Genomic DNA, 13,651 nt, shown 5'->3' on the forward strand with positions numbered 1-13,651 from the left:
GGAAGAAATTGGGATGTGCTGAAATCTGCCTTTGCTCTGGAGCCTCTGCAAACATCGAACTGAGCCCCCCAGCCTCATCCCTCCTGGGGAAACTGAGGCACRGAGCTATGACGGGACAATTCRCATGTCACAGGCAGGGCTGGGAGTGGAAAGCTGGGCTTGTTCTCCCTGCTGGGACATGGAAAGTTGAGTTTTAGCTCCACTTCAAGCCTTCAGCACAGCCTCCCATGGGATGCAGGGCTCTGAGCGTTCCTTTCCTTGCCTCCAAGCCCCAGAACACGCTGATGTCTGCCTGTCCCCATCACTGCAGGRAGGTGACCACCTGTCCCCAAGCCCCCACACCACCTCATCTGTCTCATTTTTAATTAAGACCAAAATTAACGGGGCATCCCGAAACYGCAAAAGGTCCTCCCGGAGCTTTGCACCCCGCTCCGGGCTCCAGCCGAGGCTTGAACTAGAAAGTTGCCTCGTTTTTTCCTCCTAAATCACCCAACATCTGCTTCTCAGAATCTGATTAACTAATATCCTTCAGCGGAAATCCCTGCCTATGGAAAATCATAATAATAACAACGAAAAAACCACGCGAGGGAGAGCSGCGGTGAAAGAGAAAGGTCATTTTGAGGGAGAGTTTTGTGTTTTGTGTTTTGCCCATCGAACCGGGGCTGTGGTTTCCACCAYMCYCTCTGCATTCGGTGAAACCATCCCGCCTGCAATTCCCTGCGTTTCCCACCCKCCCTCCTTTCACCGCCCTCAGGCTCCTGCGGCGAACAATGTCCATTTCCAAGGTTTTTACGGATTATTGGAAATGCTGAGCCTCTTTTTCCCCCTCCTCTCCCCTCCGCTCCCTGAACGGGATGAGAAAGGAGGAGATTCTTCCCGCTGCCCACCCACTCCAGCGCCTACAAGGACTTACCTGGCCAGGGCATGGAAGTGCCAACGCTCTCTGCATCTGGGGAGAGAGTTATTAAACAYACATAGGGATGGATGAGTAGGGAAAGCGGAGATGAAAGAAAAAAGTCCAGCCATACCCTTGCGAGGTCCCTCTRGGATCACGCAGACAATGTCATTTAAAAGGCTCCTCTCGCTTTGATTCACCGGGGAATTGGCAGCCCTGAGCGCCGGGGCCGGGCTTTGGCAGGAGCCTCGGCCCCGCCATCCTCCCGGGAGCCCTAAAATCAGCCGGGGGGCCATGGGGAAAGGGGCTGGTGGCGTGCAGGGGACAGCGTGTCCCCACGCCCCGCTCGGCCGGGGACACGGGGAGGGGGGAGCCGGCCGCCCACCTCCTGCCCCCACCGCCGGCGGGCGAGACGGGGGAGGACGTGCCCTTCTGGCGGATGCCACCTTTAATCCCCAATAATGCTGCGGATGGTCCAGCGGGGACAAGTCTTGTCGGTGACGTGGCGAGGTCTGAGCTGGTCCCGGRGAGAGAGACGGAGAGGGGGGACAGGGACCCGCACTCCGCTGGCACCGGGAGGGAGATTTGCGGCTCCTTTTGGTATCGATATAAAATAATGACATGGAAAAGAGGAGGGGAGAGCCCAAGGGTTGGAGCATCCCCCGCTGCCCACCTACCTCTCGCCTGTGGCCGTGGGSACAGCGGGCGCCTTTCCAGGAGGGGACGGCCACGAGGTGCCACCACCACCACGTGGGACATGTCCGTCCCCGCCCCGGGGTGACTGGGACCAGTTGCAGCGGCGGGTAGAGCTGGCACAGCCCAGCAAAGGGCATCGTTGGGGSACGAGGGAGAGGAGGGACGTGGCCCTTCCTCATGCCTGGATGCAGCTGGGTGCTGGCTCGGACCCCAGCGCCGCTGGGCTTATCACCTCCAGCAATTAATTAATTAATWAATAAACACCCTGGGGTGGATGGGACCAGGCAGGTTGGCATGAGTCGTTTAAATAACTGGGATTTTTGGGTTTTTTCCTTTTTTTTTTTTTCTTTCTTTCCATTCAGTCGTCCTCGCCCTGGGTTCTCCAGAGKGGTTTTGTCCCTGTTGGCCTCACCCAGGGCTGGATCCCACCTCTCCCTTCACCTCGGTTCTCTTCCCACCCTCCTCTTCCTCCTYCTCCCAGGCAGTCGGGAAGGCAGAGGAGGGGGTGGCACATTTCCACCCACGAGCTTCAGCCTGGATTCCTGAATTCCTCCACGGTGACGTTCCTTTGYTCTTGAGGGACCCGGTCACCTCGATTTCCCTCCCTCCAGCATCCTTTTCTGTCCTCTGAGCTATTTCTCCTCTCGTGACGTTAATGAGMACATTAAACCTCGCTGTCCCGGAGGAGAGCCCGGCGCGGATCTTACACTCATCTCCAGCYTTCTGCGGTGGAAAGGGGCCAGGAGATTATCCAGACCTTTGATCAGGTCCTTCAGGGCAGATTTATCATTTTACACACCAYTTCTCTACCCCTACAGACTGCAGTCCTTAAATTTACCCTCATCCCAGTGAGGGGATCTGTTAACAAAAAGGAATTCGATCAATATTCCCGGCACCTGAATTCAGCTTGTGTCCATCTCCCCTCCAAAGCCAGCTTTGGAATGGCTTTGACTGCAGGGTGATGGGGTCTGTAGGAAAAAATCTGACCTCTTTTGGTGTTTTTTTCCCCAAAAATCTGCCTGTAACTAACCAGGGTCACTTCCTGTCCCCGAGCAAAGGGCAACTGTGGCAACTGAGGGAAATGCGGAGCGTGAAAAGCATCCAGAGAAGAGAAGATGTGGTTTGAGCTGGGGCTGAGGGGCTTTAGCAAAAACCCACTGATAACGGGGATATCCCTGGAGTGAGAGAGGGGGAAATGGGGACGGGGGGAGATGCCCGGAATAACATCATTGCCTCCAAAAAACGGGACAGTTACACAACTCCTTTATCTCCGGGGAGTTCGGCTGCACCCCGACACCCTCGGGAATGTTCTGCCTTTGGATCCAGCCAAGGTGACTTTAAACACCCTYTGGGCTCTGAGGATTTCAATCCCTGCTCCAGCCAGGCTGCCCCAGGGGCTCCTCCGGCATTTCTTCCCCTCTAATCCTCTGCTCCCGGAATCACCAGCTCTGCTGGGATTTAGAAATTCAGCCCTCGAGGGTGTCCTGCATCCGGGACGGACCAGAATCCAGCAAGTCCTGCCACAGGATCGCTGCTCAGGATCTCTGCACGCACAGCTCTGACACCAGAGGGGACATAAAACACCCCGGAGCCTGTCCCAAAGCTGASAGGGATTAGCTGGCAAAAGAGCGATTTTTGGCAGCGGGTCCCTGAATTAYTGTTTGTACAGGGAGCTTCATTTTCCCTGTGGGAAATAACGCTGGGGACGGAGCAGCTCATCCCTCCCGCTCCCTCTGATCTGACACGGGATGAGCTGGAGCTGGGTGGGAACAGGAGGAGGCTGGAGGGATCCTGCAGGTCCCWTCCTGCAGTGGAACGAGGCGGTGACATTTTATTCGCTTTTTTTCCCGAATTCCGGAGCGAAATGATGCCCGCAGAGATTTCTGTGAAATCTGCGTGGGCCGGGCTCTGCCGTGCACCSGGCACCGGCTTCGGTCCGCGGAGCAGCCCGGGGCGGTAATGAGCCCTGCTAATTGTCCTCTCTTAGCAGCACTAATTACCTGGGGTTCGGTAATTCCAGCCCCGCGGCTCCGGGATGGAGCTCAGGTGGCTCCGCTGTTTCTCCGCCAAAGGAATTTTTGTGATTTCTCATCCCGGCTAATTGAAGTGCCCCTCAATTAACAACGGGAGGGMCGGGTTTTGGGGCGTGCAAGATGTAAAAAACCACAACCCGAACCCTTCAACGCCCTCRATTAGGGCTGGGGTTATTAATATTCGAGCTCTGATTCGGGCACGGAGCGTCCTCGGAGGCTTAGTGAGGTGTCCTGGGCATCTGGYACTGATGGAGCGGGGCAGGAATCACTTCTGGAAGGAAAATAAAGAGCTCCTGGCTTTGCTGCCGGGGGGATCCTGCAAAAGTTTGGGGCTCATCTTCCTCAGGAGAGATGTTTGCAAATTGAACTCTAAATTCCAGGAAAATGTGTGCAGCTCCGAGGGAATAAGCAGGAGAGGAGATGATGGTAGTGTATGAATGATAAAAATATGGGAGAGAAAAATTCAGATCTTCCAGGGGATGATGGGTTCTGGCAAAAGCTTCCTCTGCTTTTGAGGGAATAGCAGAGAAATGGAAAAGGGGCCAAAACACACCGGAATAATGGTGTTGCTCAGGGCGATCCCGGGGTTTCTCCTGCTCCAGGAGAGCCCTGGTCTCAGGAACAGCCAGACCTGAAACTTCTTTGCTTTTAAAGCACAGCTTAAAGTTTGTCTGTGGCAAGGAGGGGCAGGATGGGCCCCAACATTTAAACCCACGAATTGCCTTTAAACCGAAAGAAGGCAGGTTTRGATGGTTTAGATGAGAAATTMRGGAGRGGCACAGGGTGCCCAGAGAAGCTGTGGTTGCCCCTGGATCCCTGGAAGTGTCCAAGGTCAGGCTGGATGGGGCTTGGAGCAACCTGGGACAGTGGAAGGTGTCCCTGCCCATGGCAGGRGTGSSRCAGGAGGGACTTTAACGCCCTTTCCAACCCAAACCAGCCTGGGATTCCATGAAATTGCACCAGGAAACAAGTTATGAGCCTTAAAAAGCAGCCACCAACTCCTMAGGGGTACATCCMCCYCTGTGCCTCAGTTTCCCCAGKGTCTGGGWTGTGCCACGCAGCCAAGCAGGAGCTCTCCAGGAATCGGTGCATATGAGGAATATCCCCAGCTGGATTCCCAGCACTGGAATTCCATCACTGCTGACCCCATGGCAGGCAGAGATGTGTGCCCAGCCGGACCCCTACAGCCCTCCCCAATTTTCATACCTCTCTGATTTTTCCACCCGTATATTTTTATATTAAAAAAAAAAAAAAAAATCAGATTATCAGAGAGCTCAGTACATACAGTACACGCCACGAGACAGATGAAACCTTTCTTATAGCCAGCCGTGGAGTCCAAAATTAATCAGCTATGGATTAACCGGGTCAGGATGTAATTTAATAACCAGAGAGGGCGAGTTGCTGCTCAGAGGGAGCCGCCGAGGTCCCGCTCCGGGTGTGCCGTGAAAGCTGCCACAGCCCAGCACAGGTAGCAGGAAAAGCCAGATGGGATGAAATGAGCTCTGCGGTGGTGCTGGCTGCTCAACCGAGGGACAGGGACAGGGACAGCCTGGGACAGGGCCAGGCTTGGCTACAGCCGAGCCCTCCTCATCTTCCCTGCGCTCCCGGCCGGGGTTTAGCCTGATTCAGGAAAAGATTTAAAGGGATTTTTGACTCTGAGGTGCTGCGGTGACTTTTTGGGGATGCTGAGCGGGCTCTTTTGGGGGCTGAGGCTGTGTCCCCGCTGGGATTCCCGGAGCAGTTGCTGCCGCGAAGTGTTTGACACACTTCAGGAAGCGGCTGGTGAGTGGACACACGGACACAAAGCGCTCGGGAAGCGCTTTGATCAGCCTGGAGCTGCCGAGGTGTGAAAAAGGGGCTGCGGGGAGTGACCTCTTCCCTGCCGAGCATCCCGGCTCCGTCCGGGCGCCTGGCAGGGGACGGGGCAGGCAGCCATCCCCTCCTGCTTACTGCCCTGTAACACGATCAAGAATTCGATCCCAAATCGATGGGAAACTTTCCCCGTCTGTCCCAAAGCGCTGCTATAGAGGCAGAGCCGCCCCCTCCCCCCCGCTCCAACCCAGCACCCAGAGCTCGGGGCTGTAACCTCAGCCCGCTCCTAGGGATGAACAAATGACTTTGTCCCCCTCGAAATCTGCACTGGCAGCAAACCCTGGAGGAGGTCGGCGGCCGGAGCCAAAAAGGGATGGAAGGTATAAATGGAAAGCAATAGGAAGCCGCTAATCGGGTCAGACGGATCCTGCATTGATCCCGATTTCTGCAAGAGCAGCACTAAAAGCCGCCGGTGGCAGGTTTGGGGTGCCGGTGTCACCGCGGGGTTTGTGGCTTCGTGTGCTGAGCCAGAGCCGCTGCAGAGRTCAGGGCAGACCCCAGCCCAGCCCGGCAACCCCCACGGCCCCCCAGGAGAGGACACGGCAATTCGGACCTGCAATAAGTCATTTAGGATAAAAGTGGTGGWGGTGACACCAATGAGATTCTCTGATTCCTGATAAATCCGGGGTTGCTGCGAGGAACCTCGGGAGCCCTTCTCCCTCCCTGTTCCTCCAAAAACAGCCTGAACTTCTCCCCTGCTCACCACYACCCAAAAAACACCCACCCCAAAAAGAAAAGCAGCACCCCAAACCGCCCCGAACCCACCCACCAAACTCTCCTCTCCTCCACCCCAAACTTCTCCCGGCCGCGACGGCGGCTGAGCCCGAGTGGGGAGCAACAAACCCGGCTTCGGCACGGTCCCCATCCTCCTCCGGCGTGCGGGTGCCCGGTGCTCCCATCGGCGCTCCCTGGGCTGCGCCGGCCGGGGCTGCCCCTCCGCCTCTGGCGGGCAGCGCTGGGATGCTCCAGCCTCTCCTGCGGAAAGGCGATGCCGGTGCCCACGTGAGCCCGGTGGGACTCCTTGCCCTCATTCTCCTTGTGCCTGAAATGGGTTTTTGCTCCCTCGCTGGTCCTGCCCGGCAGCAGCAGCGGCATCCAGGACTCCAGCGCAGCTCTTTCATGTSTGCAGAAGAGTCCGAGGCCTTTGCTGTGGCAGCGAGGGTGAGGAAGGAGCAGGGTGGAGCGGAGGAAGAGGAGGTGGTGCCCAGATGTGACCCTGCTGTCCCCTCCGTGCACAGCTGCTCTGCCCCACGCAGCCAGGACAGGCTTCACCGGGACCTGGCTCTTCTGCATCCCAGGGGAGAAAAACTGGAAAAGCAGGACCCTCCAGTGCTCCCAGTGCCAGCACGGACACTCAGCCGGCACCGGCCAGGGGGCAGCCAAGGCCACTCSGGCCACAGGGCCCTTTGTCCAGGCACTTTCTCCCCCGGGCCTGGTTTTCCTCCGGTACACAGGAAAATCCTCCATTCCGGGAGCCCATGATTGCCATCATCAGAGCTTCGGGAGCAGGAACTGCCTCCCCGGGGCTTTTCCCATCCTGTTTTTATATGGCCTGGGGGGAGCTGTCCCTCCACGAGGCCCTTGGGGGGGTGTCACACCTCGAGGGACAGCTCTGGGTCCCCGCTGTGCCTCGGGCTCAGCCCAGAGCAGCTCCCGGCAGAGGCTCGGGATGTGGCCACAGCCCCTCCGTTATTCCAAYGATCCATCAGGACCGCGAGCATCACCCACCGCCCCCACTTCGGGCAGCCCAGCTGCTCTTCCCACCCTCTGCCTGCTTTTCCAGCAGGATTTWACGAATCCACAATTATTTCCCTTTCCACGTGTTCCCCCAGCCCCTGCAGGCAGCTCTACCTTCCTACCCTGCCCCAAAACTTCATAGGAAAAGTCAAAAAAATCACCCTGGAAAGGGATTGGACACACAGGAACGGGGGAGCACCAGGCAGGGCATTTCCTGATTGACCTCCAAAAGTCATCYACATCCTGAATCCTCCTGCCAGCACCTTGGGAGGCAGAGCTTTTCCCTCAAGCTTTATTCCAGCCCGTGTAATTGGGGCAGGTTCCCACGCTGTGCTGCTGAATTAGGATAAGGAAATATTGAGATCAGCCTGCGCTGAGCCCTTCCAGAGGCATCCCAGCAGCGGGTGGGCAAAGCTGGGGTCTCCCAGAGGYGCTGCTCCAGAGAAAACCCAAGGAAATAAAAGGAATCCTGGAAAATCAGGTCTGGAAAATCTCCCCCCAGCTGTGARAAAGGGAGAGCTCAAAAAAAARAGAAGSAAAAATCTGCCCCGTGRGTGCCTCTTCCCCTGGCAGCCCCATGCTGGAGCTGATTTTGCCTCGGAGCAATTTCCCGGTCTCCTTCTCATGACCTTTACAAACAGACACAGCCGAGGGATCCCCAGGTGCCCCGGGATGGGGGGTCCTGTCCCCACTCACACCCAGGGCAAAGCCACAGCGCTCCCAGCCGCATTCCAGGAGCTGAATTCCAGTTCGGGATGCAATGGGAAATCCATCACAGGGCACAGAACAGAACTTTGGCTGCAAAAACTGCAGTTTAAAGCCAGTTTGGGGTTGGGGAGATGCAAAGGGAACGGTTCAACCAAGGAATCCAAACCAAATTTCTCTGGGAATCAGCAGTCAGTAATTTTTCCCTATTAACAAATCAGCTTTATTGGGTTGAGGTTTTGTTTTGCTGGAATTTCTGTGATCTCTGGAGATTGTTTCCTGCTGAGGCMGTGAAACTCCTCACACCCCAAACATGAATCTGTTCTTACAGAGTAATTCTGGGGGGAAGCTTGGCTGAACCTGAACCCAACACTAACCAAGGAAAGGCTCTGATCCCTCCGAGCTCTGCCACCCAGGGACTCCTTCCAAACCAGGGCTTTCCATGGACTTTTCCATTGGTATTTGGAGAATGGAAGCGTTGTTAGAGCGAGCACTGAGCACTGAGGCAGCACCAGGACCAGCTCCCAGGGAACACAACCTAAACCAGACTCTCAGAAAATCAATTATTCTTCACCACTAAACACAAACGGTACCAAATCCATGGAAAAAGCAGCAGTTTTGACCCAATAATCCTATTAACCCTCCCCACACCCTGCTCTGTGTCACTGGGGTAAGCACTGTGCAGAGAGAATTCCAAAATTCACTCCTTGGCATCACCTCTCCTTATTCCCAAGCCAACCTAAAAAGAGGAATCCCATTAACTATTATTATTATTATTATTATTATTATTATTATTATTATTATTATTATTATTATTATTATTATTTACAGCCTGATGCCATCTCCCCCGCATCCCATCCCACCCCAATTTAATCCATCCCATAGAAGAGATGCTCCCAAGGCAGTTTTGGAATTTAAGTGACTCCTTGGCAGCTGTGGATTTCAGCCTGTCAGAAATCCCGAGGAATTATTTCCCTCCAGGCCCTCACGGTTTAATTGGTGCAGGCTGAAGGCAACCAATATTTCCTCGGAGTGTTTGGACATCTTCACCCTTCCTCGCACACATTTTCCATCAAGCAGATTGCAGCAGCCRAGGATTTTCTAATGRAAGCCTTGTGAAACATTCGAACCCRTTAAAAAGATCACAGCCAGAAAAAAACCACTTTATTTCAGTCTTGGAAGAGAAAGGGAGGCTGCAAAGGCTCAAAGCACAGAGTGTCTCTGTCTGGGGTGGGCACAGACCCAAGAGCAGCCAAAAACTCCTGGATCAGCACAAGTTGGTCTAAAATCACAAGCCCAGCACCGATTTAGCCCRAGATAAAATGGAAACCCTTTCAACCAAGTGATTCTTCCACACCCTACTGATATAATAAAGGAAAATTATATAGGTGGAACTTTCCCAGCTGGGTGCCAGGCTCGGCTGCATTCCCATTGTATCATCCATGGTGTCTACAAGCACAGAAAACACAATAAAATCCATCACTCACCTGCAGCCCCGCTCAGCCAGCCCAGGTCACGGCCCTTCCTCAGGCAAGAGGAGGATCCCGGGGGTTCTGGATGTGGYGGGTCCCTGCCCGTGTCTGACATGCAGGTAAGGATTAGAGTTTGYCTCAGGAAAGACTCAGATTCGGAAATCCTACACCCCAGTGAAACCCTACCTTGCCTGGCTGTCCTTGGATTTAAAGGAAACACGGGAAGAAACGCGGTGCTGCAAACACGGCTGCGGTGAAACACCACACATGAGGGAAAACTGGCCCCAAAGCACCCCAAAAACCCCAGCAGCCACCCCTGAGGGAGGAGCTGTACCCCAAGAACTCAAATCCCAGCTGAACCCCCCCAGTGACCCCTTCAGCACTCAGAACAGATTTATCCCGTTGTTTCTCCATGGAGGGAGGGAGGGAGTCCACTCGGCACTGAGCGTTTCCCACCCGGCAGCAGTGCCCGTTTTGAGAAGAACATTGACATTTGAAGGCCAAATGGCACCCAGGTGTCCAGCAGCTGTTCTAGGGAGGCCCTGGAAGCTTTTCAGGGTATTTCCAGGGGACAGTGARCATCCCTCACAATGGAGAGCTCAAAAAGGGGCCCTGCATTCAGCTCAGAGCCCCAGGGAGTGCCGGGGAAGAGCTGACAAACCCAAGGATGCAGGAATGTCACCCCATTAGCAAAGACCCCACTCATTCCCTGAGCTCTAGGAGGTTTTGGCTGCTCTGGTGGCTCCTCCCAAGCCCCTGGCTTGGTGTCCTGGTTGGTTTTAAACCAAGAAACATGGAATGAGTTAAACGCATCTTCTTCTGGGGGAGATGGTACAGGTTGGCATGGCCATGAGTTTGTTGACCAGCACGGACGGGTCCTCTCCACCTGTCCTTGCCACACTGAGCTGACCAGCACCTCGGTGTCCAGCACCACATCCAAGCCCAGAGAAATCATGGACAGCAAGTGGTGGAGGAAACACCCACAGCTCGGCCATTCAGCTTTAACCCARCTCACGAGGAAGCCCCAAAGTCCAACCTCATCCTTCAAGCAGCAGCCAGGGTTGTACAAGCCCAGCACCCTCGGGGGTGGTGCAGCCTCGGGTGTTTCCCAGAGGTTCCCGTTACACCGCGGCCATGGGAATCTCATTAATTACTCCTTCGCTGAATGGCGGTAACGAAGGCGCAGGACACATCAAGAATCATGTTCGCATGGCAAGTGGCACAGGAACACCCCCGGAGGGTGATGCGCCACAGAAAAGCCTGAAGTTGTTACAAGGACGTCAGGAGACTTGATACAAAGGGCCTGCTCATTAATTGCTAATGGGGGGATAAATTATGCACCCTCTCGGCTGGGTTGGGTTTCTCCCTCCTCACCCACCCTGTCACCTCCATCACCTCCCCGCTCCCTGCTTTCTGTCCTACTTGGTTTTTTTCTGCTCTTTTTGTACTTTGTGGGRTTTAACGTGTTTGCCCGTCACTAAAAGTTTCAAAGCTGCGTCCAGCCTGTCCCAGGGCAATGCCAAAGCAGGACAAGGCCCCGCCCTGAGCCCTCTCTGAGGAGGGCTGGACGCTTCCCCCATCACAGCAGGGCTGCTCCCGCTCCCAGAGACCCCTCGATGCCCTGGAAACCTGAAAGAGAAGCTCCAGGCAGCAAAACAAAAGCTCCCCTCTGCGGCTTTCTCCAGGACGTGCTGTGCCCTGCCTGCCATCTGCCCGGCCCGGCGGGAGCAGCCCGAGCTGCCCGCGGCCAGGGCGGCCGAGCGCCAGCAGCTCCGCTCCGGCCACGCTCCGGTGCTCCCTGGCAGGGAGAGAACCACGGGGAAAGCTGGGAGAGGGCAAGGAGAGGGAGAAAAACGGGAATTCCCCGTGTATTGTGGCGTCGGGTTCCCAACTGCCCCAAAGTGCAGGCCAGGAGAGGGGAAAGCTGAGATTAATTTGCTCGAGGAGGTTTKGGGATCTCCCCGTTCCCTGCGCGCCTCCGCCGCCGCTCCCAGCGCTGAGCGGCCCAGGGAGGGCACGGATCTGCCTCGTCAGAGCATTCCCAGCTGGGATAACGCGGCAGCTGCTGGGGCTGCGGCCGGGCTGGGACTGCCAGCCGCTCCTATTTCAGCTGGGACAGCAATTCCCCTCTCGCCTTGCCGAGCCCCGCTTCCCTTCTGGGCTGCGGGCAGCGCTCTGGTACCCGCCTGACGCTGAGCCAGCGCGGTCCTTCCCGGCAGATGCTCCCTCCTGAGCTCGAAATCCCTGCCGGGAGCCCACGGGCGGCGCGTCAGAGGAAGCTGAAGGCTGTGGGATTGTGTGTTTTGTGAAACAGCTTGGATCCCACCGGCCCTGTGCTGGGGGACCGGCCCCGGCAGCCGCGGGAGCGCAAAGAGTGCGGGAGGCTCACACGGCTGAACTCCCGCTATTGCTCGGAGTCGGGGATTTTGGAGAGGTCTGAGGTACAACCCCATCCCCGAAGCACGGATGTGAGGAAAATTTACCCACAAACACCAGAGGTTTATGTCCAAAAAGCAGACAGAGGAATCCTGTGACTTTATTCGAATAAAGGGAGAGGCCATGGAACATTTCCATGGAGTTTCTCAAATTATTAGAGGACTCAGCCTCCATTTTATCCCAATTTCGCGGCCGCAGTTCCCTCTCTCTTTCCCCACTGGCTGAGGTACTTAAGCGGTACAGACTCCCCAAATCCCCTAATACAGACCCCATCTAATGTGCGTCCCCCCCTTTTTATTCTTTGTTTCTCTTTTGTTCTTTTTCTCTCAGTCCAGGGATTCAGCACGGTAACAGTCTGTGTCAATGGGCAGAATTCCTGTGGAATTTATGGTTCACCTGTCAGGATCTGGCCTTATCTCCCAGCAGACCCCACAGTTTGTTTGTAAAGACATTTCTCTCTCATTCTTTTCACCGAGGAGGTGAAGAACATTTAGGGTAGAGCCAGAAAAGCATCTCAGCCCCTGGATGAGCTCTTTAACCGCAGGGACGATGCTCCCTGTGCCTTGGGGCCCCTTTCCCCAGCTCTCCCCCCTCTCTAATCTTCCCTGATCACTTTCTCTGCCCGCTCTGATTTCACGGGCCGGGCTATGCTATCCCTCTCGCCTGGGTGGGGTTGAGCAATGCGATCCCCACCCCTCATCAGGCTGTCTGCAAACACCGTCCCTAATCACGGGCACCCCGCCTGACCCCGCTGCAGTCCCACCCTTGGGACWCAGTGCCCGCCTCGCTGCTGCCCCAGCTCCGGGCGGGCTCCTTTTCCATGTCTGTCACCTYCTCGGCGGGTTTGGATGACCCCAGSCCGCGTCACAGCAGCTCCCGGTCACCAAAATCGGGCTATTCTGTATCAGTAATAGGAAACCCCCAGCACCTCTGACCAGAGCTGGTGTCTGCTCCCAGCGCTGCTCCCTCCCCGGGGGGAGCAGCATCTCAGCCCAGCACCCACCACAGCATCCAGCTCCAGCCCTCATTTAATCCCCACGACAGTCTCCTCCATGAGGGGGTGTTGCTTTTCCGTTTAATTTATCGGAAAAAAAAAGCTGCTCGTTCAGGCTCATAATTCGTTTTCTGGTGCAATTTCACGGAATCCCAGGATAGTTTGGGTTAAAAAGGACGTTAAAGCTCCTCCTGTCCCACCCCTGGCATTGCAGGGGCACCTTCCACTGTCCCAAGGTGCTCTAAGCCCTGTCCAGCCCGGCCTTGGACATTTCCAGGGATCCAGGGGCAGCCACAGCTTCTCTGGGCTGAAGGAAAAGAGAGAAATGGGTTGGTTTTTGTGGGTTTTTTTTTTTGTTTTTGTTTTTTTTTTCAGATAATCAGGGCAGCAAAAAGTCWCAGATGGAAAATAAAACACCAGAGCAAGGTGGTAATGAAATGCTTTCCCTTTGGTGCCCCTGATAGTCAGGGAAAGATGAAGAAGCGAGGAGAAAAATGGGAAATCAGGATCTGTGCTGGCTCCTTTCTTCCCCCTGGGGTCGGGCAGGAGGAAGGTGAGGAGGAGGCTCTGGTGTCCTCATTTTAACCAGCACCAYTTGAGGGGAAAATTTCCCCCTGAGAGGTGCAGGGCACAGGACCGAGCCATCCCAAATTGACATTCAAATCGCAGGGCCAAGTGTGGCATCGCCTCATCGCCACAAAACCCTGCCCAAAGCGAGCCTAAAGATGGGGAAACTGAGGCACGAGAGGGCTGAGCTGCCAAGCATCCCCTCCCACGGGATAAAGAGGTGCAGATTTGCTCCCTTCGCTCC

The sequence above is a fragment of the Malurus melanocephalus genome, unplaced genomic scaffold, assembly GCF_030028575.1.
Source record: "Malurus melanocephalus ecotype Western Australia unplaced genomic scaffold, MMel_1.1 scaffold_243, whole genome shotgun sequence".
In the NCBI taxonomy this organism is placed as follows: Eukaryota; Metazoa; Chordata; class Aves; order Passeriformes; family Maluridae; genus Malurus; species Malurus melanocephalus.